Source organism: Myotis myotis, unplaced genomic scaffold (genome assembly GCF_014108235.1).
Source record: "Myotis myotis isolate mMyoMyo1 unplaced genomic scaffold, mMyoMyo1.p scaffold_m19_p_3, whole genome shotgun sequence".
NCBI lineage: Eukaryota > Metazoa > Chordata > Mammalia > Chiroptera > Vespertilionidae > Myotis > Myotis myotis.
Window position 1 is genome coordinate 155,652,777 of NW_023416335.1, and position 14,525 is coordinate 155,667,301.

A 14,525-nucleotide genomic window follows, 5' to 3' on the forward strand; every position below is an offset into this window, starting at 1 on the left:
ATAGAGCGTCGGCCTGCGGACTGAAAGGTCCCAGGTTCGATTCCGGTCAAGGGCATGTACCTGGGAGATGTGCAGGAGGCAGCTGATCGATGTTTCTTGCTCATCGATGTTTCTAACTCTCTATCTCTCTCCCTTCCTCTCTGAAAAAATCAATAAAATATATTAAAATAAATAAATAAATAAATAAATAACACAACAATTCTATGGGGTAAGTAGTATTATTATTCCCACTTTACAGACAAGAAAACTGAGATTTAACGATGTTAAGTTTTCCCAAGAATTCAATACCAAACAAAACTGAAGAAAATGATTTGTTCATGTGCTCCAAATAAATGATTTATCTAAAGGCTTTCAAATAAGTCAATTTATTAAAACAATCAATTTTATCATTTTTGTTAAAAAAAAAAGTGAGTCAACTGAAAATAAACATCTTATTCCACTACTGGTTCAAAAGAATGTTTTCCTGCCTTTCAGTCACTCACAGGTTTCTGACAATCTTCACAATCAAAATCAGTCTAGCATAATACTGAAAAATTTCTGCTTGAGCCATAACTCCCCAAATGACCTTGGAGAATCAGGTAAAACCTTTACTAAATGTCATCATTAAAAAAGAACATTACTTTTTGTTCCCCCAAAATAAAATACCAACATTGAGGAAAAACCTACCTTAAATGAAAGCAATAAATTGATCATAAGAATTTGCTTGAAAATGTCACTACCTTGAAATGGTTTTACTTTTCATCCATACATCTAAAAAAAAAAAATGTATGTACATATGTATGTTGTCTTACCTTCAAGTGACTCCAAGAAAGTGTCATACTTCAAAACAGAGGCAGTATTTCTATGCAAAACACACATAATGGTAATAATGATCTTTTCTTTAGTTTTTTTTTCCTCTTTTTAATATTTTTATTGATTTCAGAGAGGAAGGGAGAGGGAGAGAAAGATAGAAACATCAAGGATGAGAGAGAATCATTGATCAGCTGTCGCCTGCACGCCTCCCCACCAGGGACCAAGCCGCAACCTAGGCATGTGCCCCAACCTGGAATCAAACCCTGTCCTCCTGGTTCATAGGTCGAGGTTCAACCACTGAGCCACCCCTGCCAGGCTTCTTTGGTTTTATAAAGACAACCCACCTAAATGAATTCCTCCATCCCTGATGGAAACTGAGTTAGCTTTAAAAAAAAAAAAAGAATAAATAGTAGGGGGGGGGGGTGGGCACTAAATAAAATGCCTTTTTCAAACTCTTCAAAACTCACTCAAATGGACTATTTGAATATGCATTGAATACAGGAGCTTAAGGAGAAAATTTTCACAATGTAGAGATGGCCTCTGCCTTTCTCTACATTTCTCACCTAAGTCCCAAGGAAGAATGTACCAAACCTCTTGTTGCTTCTTGCAATGACAGAATCTCTACAGTGCCTCTGAAAGCAGTAATCCTGATAAATAAAATGCCATTAAGTCTGAAAGCAGTAGTTTCGCGGACAACATTTAAATTGTTTCCATGTGCCTTCTGCTCATGCAGGATCAATCATCGTGATTGGTGCATTATAATTTCCTCTTACTAAATTGGTCTCTCCACTCTGCCTTTTCCCCAAGGAGCTCAATTTGCCAGCAAGAAGACTTCTCTGCCTCTCTCTCTTTTTTCTTTTCATATTAACTATAATACAAAGGACTAAAGTAAAATCCAAACTCAGAGATTCTCTTCTTTAACCACTGACAGGCTTTTTTTTTTTAATTTCTTTGTTGATTAAGTTATTACATATGTGTCCTCACTGAAAAGCTCATTTAGCATATTTTGTCCTACATTTTCATTTATTTTGGGGTTAATTTCTGAGTCCAAGTTTTGGGACAATAAAACTCTCAGTATTAACAAGCAAACTAAGTAGAGTGCAATAGAATTTCAGTCTACAAAGGATGGTTTTATTTTTGATACAACTTTTTCTCTTTCAGATATTTGTCTTTACCAATAAAGAAAAGAAAAGCAAATTTTAGAACAGGTGCATTTTTTTACATAATTGGTATAGGAAATGGAAAATGTCATTTAAATTCCAGGTCTGACGCAAGTCTTTCCCCTCATTTCCATAGTAAATTGGAGAATTGGTGGTGTAGGTGATGCCAACTAGCTGTTGATCCTAGATACTGTTGCACCAACGGATTTTTGCTTTATAATTTTCTCTCATCGTTTGTACATTGCTTAAAGGCAATGACCAAGTCTCTTTAGAGTAAACAAATACATATGCTATAAATGAATTTCTAGAAATGAAGGTAAGTCTCTACAGAGGGGCAATTTAAAAACAGTGAAGATCCACACCCCTTTCAAAAGTATCTATGTTCCCACTGTTGCATAGAATGCCATATTGGCCATGATATTCAAATCAAGTTGAAACATAAATGTGCATAAGAAGTCGCATTCTGACATTGCCTCAAAATTCTCCACCAGGTCATCACTGATAAGAGGAGACAAGAGTAAATATATACACACCTTGGGATTGGAGCTCCTAAGGCAACACACCTCCAACTTGCAAGTCCTTTGAAGTTTTGTGATATGGCTTAAAAATACACAGCTCAGCTGGAGTGGCTCAGTTGGTCGAACATCGTCCTGTGCGCTGAAAGATTGCCAGTTCCATTCCCAGTCAGGGCACATACCTAGGTTTGGGGTTTGATCCCCACTGACCCCCTCCAGCCTGCCCCAGGCCTCCCCCACCCTATTGTCTGTGTCCATAGGATATGCATATATGCATACGAGGTCTGCATACTTTAAAAGCATAAAACTAAAAAACTTTACTTTCTTGTACGTTAAAACTAAAGTTATATAGTAAATATCATTTTACTATCTCCAATTACATGAGATTTAGCGGAGTGTAGTATATAATTGTTTTGATGACATATTTTAAATTATTAACAAAAGAAAAAAATTATGAAGTGTTAATAACATAAAGGAAGCAATATGCCATCAACCTTTAGAATCTAAATCTTATTTGAGTGCAAGTATTACTTGTAATTAAGATTCAGTGAAAACATATAAGATTTGTATTAAAGCTAAATTATACTATCTTCAGGGGAATAAAAATTTGAATTTAAATGTAATTCTAAAGCCAGGTATCTTTTGGTCACGAATATACACTATTACATATCTCTGAAATGCATACCTTTATATCACTATACTAATAATTTGAAACACATATACTAAATAGTTTCTGAACACATGTCCAGAGTAATCAAACTTATCTTGTCTCTCAGTCTAATCCTCATACATATATGATGAGCTTATTGCTTTTCTAAACTCTTTATTGGATAAGTTTTCACATATTTACAAAAAATAAATTCCCATGAACCCTCAACTGTAACAATTTTTCACCAATCTTGTTTCTTCCATCCAACCCACTTTTTTATTTTTTGTTTTTTTGTTTATTTATTTGCTAGAATAATTTATAGCAAATAGCTGATAGCATATTATTTTACCCATAAATATTTCAGTGTGTATATCTAATTGATTTTACATAATCTCCATTGCCATCATAATACAACTTAATGTTATATTCGATTATGTTTACTAGTAAATTCATCAGTTGTGTTTTACTGAATAGTTTATATAATTTACTATCACAATACTATTATCTAAATATAAATAAATATTTAGTCTAGATATGACATATCATCCAGTTCTAAATTCAGTTATAAACTGTCCCAATTGGCTTTTCTGTTTTGCTTTTTTTTTTTTTGGCTATATTAACCACTCAAATCAATAAAACCATCTGTGGTTATAGGCCCTGTCTTAAAAATAAGCATCTAGTGTGTATACCCTGGACCAAATCAACCACATCATAATCAAGTTATTCAAATGCCAATTATGTAACCATTAGAATAGTTGATTATTATTTAAGCAACTAGATTATGCCAGGATCACTCCAAAACAAATAAAATCAAGAGGTGGTAGGTTCCAATCCCTATTCTACTTAATTAATGCCTTTGTCAAGTTCAACTAGCTAATAGTCTGAGATGCAATAACCTCATCTGTATTATGGGGATAAAAATGACATTATAGCTATTGCCAAACTTATATGAATTAGATGTATGTAAAGAATCTGCCATGTGATAAGTACTCAAAGTTCTTTCTCTTTTTTTTAATCTTTATAGTTGAAAGTATTACACATGTCCCCTTTAATCTCTCATTGACCCCTTATAACCTGCCCCCACCCCCCGCCCTAGGCCCTCACTACCCTATTGTCTGTGTCCATGGGTTATGCATATATGCACACAAGTTCTTTGGTTGATCTCTTCCCACTCACCCACGAACCCCCCCCAACCCCTTTTTGCTTCTTAATGGCTTCCTAATCAATACTCAACAATGAGATGAAAACAGTCTAAAATTTATCCTCAGTTCATACGTCTTTAAACATGTTGTATAATATTTCAAACACTATCCCATATGACCGGCAATAATAGATTATAAACTTTTTAATGTTTTCATTAAATAAAAAAGAATTTGCTTGCTTCTTTTGTGTTATATAATAAAGATGATCAATCATCTAACTTGACTTGGAATGCATTGTTAGTGAAACAAAACTCAGTCGCCAAAACCGGTTTGGCTCGGTGGATAGAGCGTCGGCCTGCGGACTAAAAGGTCCCAGGTTTGATTCCGGTCAAGGGCATGTACCTGGGTTGCGGGCACATCCCCAGTGGGAGGTGTGCAGGAGGCAGCTGATCGATGTTTCTCTCTCATCGATGTTTCTAACTCTCTATCTCTCTCCCTTCCTCTCTGTGAAAAATCAATAAAATATATTTAAAAAAAAAAGAAAAAAAACTCAGTCATACTTTTATCAGGTAAGTAGCTCAGATGTATACATTGGAGGGTCAACGTAACATCTCATTTATGAAGTGTTTATTATTAATCTTTAAATTATTAAGTGCTGGCCCAGTCAGTGTGGCTCAGTGGCTGAGCACTGACCTATGAACCAGGAGGTCATGGTTCAATTCCCTGTTGGGGCACATGCCAGGGTTGCGGGCTCGATCCCCAGTAGGGGGTGTGCAGGAGGCAGCCAATCAGTGATTCTCTCTCATCATTGATGTTTGCATCTCTCTCTCTCTTCCTCTCTGAAATCAATAATTTTTTTAATTATGAAGTACTTATTACTAATATTTAAATGTACAGATGAAGAAACCAAGGCCAGGGACACTATAAGAGTCAGTATAGAAACAGACCATTTCCCAAAACCAACACATTCCAGCAACTTATCCCTCCTCTAATGATTTGAGGAAAGTATGACAAGCATTCCATTCACCCAGGAAAAGAGAGGACATTAACATGTATTTGGATAGCCTACCATTTCACGTTATATTGGAATATCAAAACTAAATCATGATATAGCTATACAGCAATGACCTTGTGAAAACAGCATACATACATGCAAAAGCCCACCTGCTCTAATACTCCCACTGTGTTTTGCGGCTCCCTGAAACTCTCTCTGTTGATGAAGATGCTTTTTAGTGCAGCAAGGGTGAGGGTTATTGATCGATAGAAGTCTGGATGATTGAGCTGCTTTAGGACCGTGTACAACAGCTGGGTCTCCGGAGTGTGATTTCCCAGGGACACCAGCTTGGTTCTGGGAAATTTACATGCTGTTATCTGTTTGACAATAAATTGCTGTGTAAAACCTTTATGTGATCCCCATGCAGGACCCTTTATTATAACAAGCTGTATACCTTAATAGCCAATTTGTCTTATTTCTTTCCTTCTTTATTTGGGGAGAGGTAAGTATATTGTTTCTGAAAACTCTCCTTAACCTGTTGCAGAGGTCACTTACAAATAGAATGCCTCGCTCTGTGTAAACCAAACAAGTTGTTTTAGCTTCAGATTTCACCCCCAAGTACTCATTGCATTGTGCTACTTGCTGAGAAACTGACAAGGGTCAGTTTTCCGTGATTTCTTTCTAAATGAGAAAACATATTTAAGGCAGAAGCTCCAAAGCCAGACAGCTTTGTTTGAATCCTAGCTCTGCTATTTACTGGCTTGTAATCATGGGCAAAATGTGTGATCTGAGGCTTAGGTTTCTCAAATGTGAAATTTGGAAATACGTAAAATAGTTTCTACTCCAATAGGGTTGTTGTGAAGATAAAATGAGTTAAGAACACTGAAAGTTCCTGAAGAGCACCTGATATACAGTAAGTTCTCAATAAATATGGGTCATTGCTATCATTAACACATATAAAAGATCTGTCATATTACAAGTAACTAGAGGCCCAGTGCATGAAATTGGTGCACTGGGGGGTGTCCCTCAGCCCAGCCTGTACCTTCTCCAATCTGGGACCCCTCGAGATATGTTCGACTGACCATGTAGGCCCAATCCTTGTGGGATCCCTTTGGGATCAGGCCTAAACAGGCAGTCAGACATCCCTCTCACAATCCAGGACTGCTGGCTCCCAACCACTCACCTGCCTGCCTGCCTGATGTCCCTAACCGCTTCTGCCTGCCAGCCTGATCACCCCCTAACCCAGCCGTGAGCAAACTATGGCCTTCGGGCCAGATCCGGCCCGTTTGAAATGAATAAAACTAAAAAAAAAAAAGACCGTACCCTTTTATGTAATGATGTTTACTTTGAATTTATATTAGTTCACACAAACACTCCATCCATGCTTTTGTTCCGGCCCTCTAGTCCAGTTTAAGAACCCATTGTGGCCCTCGAGTCAAAAAGTTTGCCCACCCCTGCTCTAACCACTCCCCTGCCAGCCTGATCGATGCCTAATTGCTCCCCTGCCAGCCCGATCATCCCCAACTGCCCTCCCCTGCTGGCCTGGTCATCCCTAACTGCCCTCCCCTGCTGGCCTGATCACCCCAACTGCCCTCCCCTGCTGGCCTGGTTGCCCCCAGTGTCCCTCCCCTGGTGGCCTGGTCACCCCAACTGCTCTCACCTGCCGGCCCAGTCACCCCTAACTTCTCTCCCCTGCTGGCCCAGTCACCCCTAACTTCCCTCCCCTGCTGGTCTGATTGCCCACAACTGCCCTCCCCTGCAGGCCATCTTGTGGAAGCCATCTTGTGGCCACATGGGGGCAGCCATCTTTGACCACATTGGGGCGGCCATCTTGTGTGTTGGAGTGATGGTCAATTTGCATACTGGGCGTGACTAATTAGCATATCAGGGCTAATTAGCATATCCCTCTCTTATTATTGTGTTGTGGTCAATTTGCATTCTGGTCATGACTAATTAGCATATCTGGTTGTGACTGTTAGGGTGTCATGACTAATTTGCATATTACCTTTTTATTAGTATAGATATTTGGATATCTACTTTGTGCGAACCATAATGCCAGGCTACTTCAAAATATTTTAGTCAATTAATATCTAAGTATATGCTTTTTCCTCTCTGTTATGGTAATAAAGTAAAACTCGGAGAAGTTACTTACACTGCCTAAACGCACAGAGTCAGCAAACAACTGAGCTGGGAACTGACTTGATGAGCCAGGACTGCAGCCGCTGCAGCAGGGCAGCCTCACCTTCAGTCTCTGAGACCTGCTGATGGTACACATTCCTGTTACTACAAAGGTTTGAGAATTTTTAAAAAGACATTTTCTACACTAGCTAATATAACTTTTATAGTTAACTTTAAATGCAACTAAAATAATGGCTAATTTTTCTGATGATGGAGATATTGTAATAAATGTGTGGTTTTGCTAGTAGGGGCCAGCAGAAGTAAGCAGGTGGATGGGTCACAGAGCTTTCCCCTGGGGGAAAACCCATGGGCCAATGAGTTTAAAGTAAAACTCTTTCCTGTCTCATAGTCTCTGAAAATGTTACTCCTTCTACCTAAATATGACACTCCCTCCCACACCATTTCAATTTTTTATTCTTAAGCTATAAGAATAAAACCAACCTATATAATTAATTATTCTGTACATCACCAACCTCTTTATGCTGCTTGGAGCCCTTTTCACAATCTTCAATTGAATAATATGTTTACATATTTGTTGAATATCTCCCTCTTTATAAATATAAGATCCATGAAGGAATGGACTATAGTAAATATTCAGTAAAAAATGCTAAATAATGAATGAATGAATGAATAATCCATACATATTTAGTTTTCATCTCACATTTTTCAATTTTCTGATCTTAAATAGATAACTTCTAGTATCCCAAAAGTTATCCTTTACTCATGGAACTCTTTGTATTTTAGATATATCATGATACCTTAAAAAAGTATAATACTCTTACATATAGCATTATAACTCACTGAAAAATAAATAAACCCATCAATTAATCTCCTGTTTTATATACTATTTATGTAGAAGTGGATTGACATTTTTCCTCCATTAGTGTAAAATACACATTACAAAGAAATCATTGCAAAGTATACAATGCAAAATGGGGACAGTAATAGAACTGAATTTTTAGGGTAGTTGGGATGATTAAATCATTCATGCTAAGCATGTAGAGAAGTACCAGCACATAGTAAGCATTCATGTAATTTATTGTTATTTTTAATATTCATGAGGAGGATGAGTTTTTATAGCATTACCATTGTGTGGCATCTTTTAATAATAATAAAAATCACCAGTGCTACCCAATACCATGGTTGGCATATTATAGGTAGCCCATAAATATTCATTGTTGTTAACAATAGCTGTGCCTCAATTTAAGAAAATTCATAAAACTAAATTTTAATAGCTCAAGTATTTTAATTGGAGAAAAGTATCCATTATGAAACCTTATACATGTGCTTTGTTTTGTTGTGTTGTATTTTTTAAAGCATAGCTTTCACATTGGGATACAACTCTTTCTGTTGAACAGTGACAACTGTATAGAAACATCAGTGCAAGTATGGGGGAGGTGGTGAGACACAAATGTGAAAGAGCAAGCACACATAATTGTATAAAGAGTTATAGATCCTTTCAAGTGGGTGAAGCTTTGCACAAATTATCTATACTAATAAAAGGGTAATATGCTAATTAGACTGGATAGACCAGATGTCTTTTGGACGTCCTTCTGGACAAAGCCACGGTGGTGGGGACGAGGCAGAGGTGGTCAGGGATGATCAGGCAGGCAGGCAGAGCAGTTAGGAGCGATCAGGCTGGCAGGGGGGAGCGATTAGGGGTGATCAGGCCAGCAGGGGAGCAGTTAGGGATGATCAGGCAGGCAGGCAGGTGAGCAGTTAGGAGCCAGCAGCTCCAGATTTTGAGAGGGATGTCTGACTGCTGGTTTGGGGATCAGGCCTAAACTGGCAGTCGGACATCCCACGAGGGGTCTCGGATTGGAGAGGGTGCAGGCTGGGCTGAGAGACCTCCCCACCCCACCCCGGTGCATGAATTTTGTGCACTGGGTCTCTAGTAATATAAATGAACAGAAAATGTGTTTCAACGTTCCAAACTTTGATTTACATAAGCTTTTCAAGAACATATCAATTGGATCAAGCAGCATGACACCTGCCAAAGAATGAATCAATAGGATGAAGGGCTGTTGTACTGATTTGAACCACAGGAAATGAAAAAAAACTATTAGCTCTTCATAAAGCTCCAATCTCTTCTTGGGGAAAATAAAGGGAACTTTTAAGAAAATAGTAGGTTGGCCAAGCTCATAGATATAAAGAACAGTTTGGTGGTTGCCAGAAATGGATGTGAGGGATGGGCGAGATGGGTAAAAGAGGGTCAGAAGGTACAAATTTCCAGTCCTAAAATAAATTAAGTCATGGGATGAATGTAAATAATGGTGGTTATAGTTAATAACATTGTATTGCATACTTGAAAGTTACTAAGAGAATAGATTTTTAAAGTTCTCATAAAAAAAAGATTTTGTAACTATGCATGCTGACAGATGTTAACTAGACTTAGCAACGGTGATCATTTTGCAATGTTTACAAATACCAAATAGTTATGTTGTAAACCTAAAACTAATATAATACTCTATGTCAATTATACCTCCTATGGACAGAGAGCAGTATGGTGATGCCAGAGGGAGGGTGAATGGGGGCTGGGTGAAGATGGGTAAAAGGGAGAATAGGGGATACCTGTAATAGTGTCAATAGTAAAAATAAAAACTAATTTTTAAAATAAATAAAATGAAGTTGTGGTTTGGGCAGGCAGTAGTAAATAATCACTCCCCTTACCGTAAGAACTTAACATTAATTGCAGAATCTATTTACTCTTTAGGTGTGGTGCAGAACAGGGGTTGAAAAACTTTTCCATAAAGAGCCTGAAGTAAAATATTTTAGACTTTGGGACCAGATAGTCTCTTCCGCAACTACTCAGTTTTGCCACTAGGACGCAAAAGCAGCCAGAGATAATCTATATATGAATGAGTGTGACTGTGAAACAATAAAACTTTATTTACAAAACACAGGGAGTGAACTAGAATTCACCTGCATGCCTGGCTTTTGGTCAAAACTAATGATTCATGAGTAATTGCTATATGTCCAAATGGAATCTTTCACTTGCAAAATCCTTTTTGTTCTATTACCCTCTAATGTCACTTTCCCCATTTGTTGTTGTGAAGATTAAATGAGAAAATCTATGTTATCTGCTTGAGACAAAGTATTCAAAACAATTTAGCTCAATGCATAAATAAACACATGAAGGTTAGATAGTTTGGTTTACACCCTAGCACTTACTGGCTGTACAGTCTTGGACAAATTGCTTAACTTTCCCTGTACCTCAGCCTCTCTTCCGGTGAAATGAGATAATAACAGTACTTATTTCATAGGTTATTAAGAGAAGGTGCAATGTGTGGATGCATACAAATTGCTTAGAACAATGCCTAGCAAATGCTAAGCACTATATACATATCAACAACTACTATTATTATTACAGTTTCACAACTCTCAATCACACTAAATACTGTTATCACTCTTAAATAAAAATCAGGAAGAGCTGAATGAGAATGTGGTCTAAATAATTAATAGTAGGAGAGCCAGGAAGGAAAGAGACCAGGACGGGCTAGGGTTAGGGTGCTGGAGTAAAGGTGGATACCCAATTATGGTCAATCAACCCCAGAATGTTAAATAAGACAAGTATCCTGGACTTCATCTCCCAAAGGAGAGAGGAATTGCCTAGGGAAAATGCTACTCTGAACCTAAATCTGATGAATAATGAAGACTCTGTTGTGAAGAACACATGACTTTAAAAAACCACATACAAGAGATTTCAGACCATAAGAATTAAAAAAGAAAGGGCCCCTGGGCCTCATGCACACTAAGCATCTTGAGCACAACACTGACTATTTTGCATGGATTTATGCACATGGAAACCACCTTAGTGTTTTCCCCCAGAGCTCCTATTATCCTCTGGTTTACCTGGAACACAACAGGGAGGGGGCAGGAAAGAAAGGCTCAAAGCCAAAAACTACAAATCCAGCATTTTCTTATTGAGTTGGGACAGATTTTTTTGAAGAGATTCAACTGAAAACTGGAATTTATTTTTAAAGTCAGCTTCTTAAAAAAAAAAAAAAAAAAAAGGTTAAAAACTACAATAAACTCTTTCCAGAACTGCAACAAGAAGGATTGTGACAAGAAGCTACAGTTAAAAATGAACTAATTTTCTCACACAACATTGGCGAAGGAGAAGACAATCTAGTATACAGACTAAGGCCATTATAGCAAATACACAAGGGGAGTGGAGAAGAAAGAATAAAAATATTTGCATAAAAGGACAAACATCAAGGTGAAGTTATACCGTATATCCATTTGTAATGGGCCATATAAACAGAGGTCCAGCCCTAACTGGTTTTTCTCAGAGGTTAGAACATCGGCTTGCAGACTGAAGGGTTATGGGTTTGATTTCAGTCAAGGGCACTACCTCTGTTACAGGCTCAATCCCTGGCCCTGGTTGGGGCATGGGCAGAAGGCAACCAATCAATGTGTCTCAATGTGTCCCATGTTTCTCTCTCTTTCTCTCCCACTCCCTTCCAGTCTCTCTTAAAAAAAAATTAATGGAAAAAATATCCTCAGGTGAAGATTAATAAACAGAGGTCCAAATATCACTCCAACAGCACATGGCAATATAGCACAGGACTATGTTTTCAAACACAACCTCAAACTGTAGTTTGATGTAGTAAGACCAGCTGAAATGCACTAGAATTCTGGGTGACCAAGAACATCACTGGAGTAGCTAACTGCTCCTGGGCTCCAGATTGGTACCACCCAATAGAAACACACTGCAATTCACATGTGTAATTTAAATTTTTCTAGTGGTCATGTTTTAAAAAGTAAAACAACAAAGAAAATAAATTTTAAGGATATATTTTATTTAACCCAATATACAAAATATTATCATACCAAAATGCAATCAATATATTTTGGACATGCAATCTAAGACATTTTAGATTCTTTTCATCACACTATGTCTTTATAATCCATTGTGAATTTTACACTTATAGCACATCTCAATTTGGATGCTAAATTTCCACAGGTAATATTTTATCTGTTTTTATATTTATAAAATGTACATTTGGAAAAGTAAATTCACAGATCCAAATTGTGTTCCAAACATCTGTAAAAGTTTTCTAGTAATTGATCGGAATATTCATTTTTTAAATCTAAATTTAAATCAATAAGAATTAAATGTCTGTTCCTCAGTCACACTGGTAACATTTCAAGTGCTCCATAGCCACATGTGGCTAAAAGCTTTCATATTGGACAGGTCAGAAAACTAGAAGCAGGTGGGGTAGCCATGGATAGGCTGTCTAAGGGAGGAACACATGGTATGATGATTTAAAGCAATGTTCTTGAACCCTTGAGAGTGTCATCTTTTATGACTCTATATCATAGTATTTAGTATTGTATTATGCTAATAGTGTGGTCTTAAAAATATTTATTTATTAAATTGATTGGAGTGACCTTAGTCAACATGAACATATAGGTTTAAGGTGTGGGTTTCTATGTTATAATATCTGTATATTGCACCATGTTCCCACCACACAAAGTCAAATCTTCTCCTGTCACCTTACATTAGGACCTCCTAATAGTGTATTTTAAATCATAATTTTATCACAACTGAGGGCAAAGAACTATCTTTTACAATTATTTTATAATCTTTACAGTGCTTACCACAGAATAAGAACATTATGATCAATAAACAATTGATCAATTGATTGATTTAGTTGATTATGTTGCAATTTTTCAGACACACACAAAATATATTAAATACTAAAAAGACAAAGGTTATTCTCCTTAGTGCCCCAGAAACAAAGTCTTATAGGAAAGAAGGAAACATTGGCTGAGATAAAGATGACAGAATTTCTAGATATGAAAATAGGATTTAAAGGGTCACAATAAGTTAATTCTAGGAAAAGTGAGCTAAGAGGAGTATGAGTAATTGCTATTGGGGTAGAATAGAGCATACAAGTCAGGATATGACTTAAAGGGTAGTCTACAGTGTTGAAAACCAGTCTTGAACTACAAAATTAAACGGAGGACTTAATTTGATGTAGTAGCCATTGTACGTGTAGAAAAGTAAAAGAAGCGGAATAATAAAAATTAATTCTTGCTGTGATGTATCAGATCCAATAGAGGTAAAGACAGTCTTGGCGCTGCTGTTCCTATCAGTGGCAATGGATGGGTAAATGAGAAGGCACTGCAGGTCATTCTACTAGAACTGGCCATGGACAGAGAGAGTAATTATTTAAGACTGTTCATAGAATTACAAATGTGCCTAATTCTAGCCAGAGAATATTTTAAATACTGTGTAAATCTGGCTCCAAAGTTGTTTCTGAGGTACCCTACCCAGCTGCACATATGGCAGAAAATGCCTGCAGTCATTGCTGAAAACTCAGCTTATTTAAATACCTATTTTTCATATATCAACAGATTTTTCCAGTGGAGGAAATGGGGGCAGTGGAGTTCTGGGACCTTCCGACCCCTCCATAATGAACACTGTTTGACAGTCTGCAAATGATTTAATAGTTAGACAGACAGGGTCTGTAAGGCCAATAATTTCCATCTCTGTAACGTTGTGAAATATAAACACACGTGATGAATTGCGTGTGGATGGATTAGCTTTCTGAGCAACTCTACTGAGCAAGGATTCAAGGAATGGCAAGGCAGAGGTCTGCCTTGGATTGAATTATTGAAATTTATTTTATTCAACCTTATTTGTTTTGCTAAGCGTAGGCTGTGCCGTGCTCTGCATAACCGCAGTGAGCCCGGTGCGCTCTAACACAAGGAGGTAGGTTTCCCCCTCTTAAGGGAGGAGAGCTGCACTCAGGCACCAGCAGAGTGTCCACCTGGAGCTCCCTCTTTTCTGGGTCTTATGACTCAGTCAGGCAACACCTCAGCTGAATTGTAACATAAGTTAAGTTTGCCAACTCCTAGGCACAAAGTTTTCAGTGTCACAGGTCACACTGATCCATGCCCCCACTAAAACCATACACCTAGGCCCTGTTGCCATCACAATTCACCATTTCTGCCTATCAATCTCTTCACTCTCAGATAAGCTAATCCGTGCTAATAGGCTTGTTGGTTTGTTACTTATTATTAATCCTAGACAAGATAATACCTTAACTAGCTTAAAATGTACCAAGACCTTTAAGTGATGCCTAC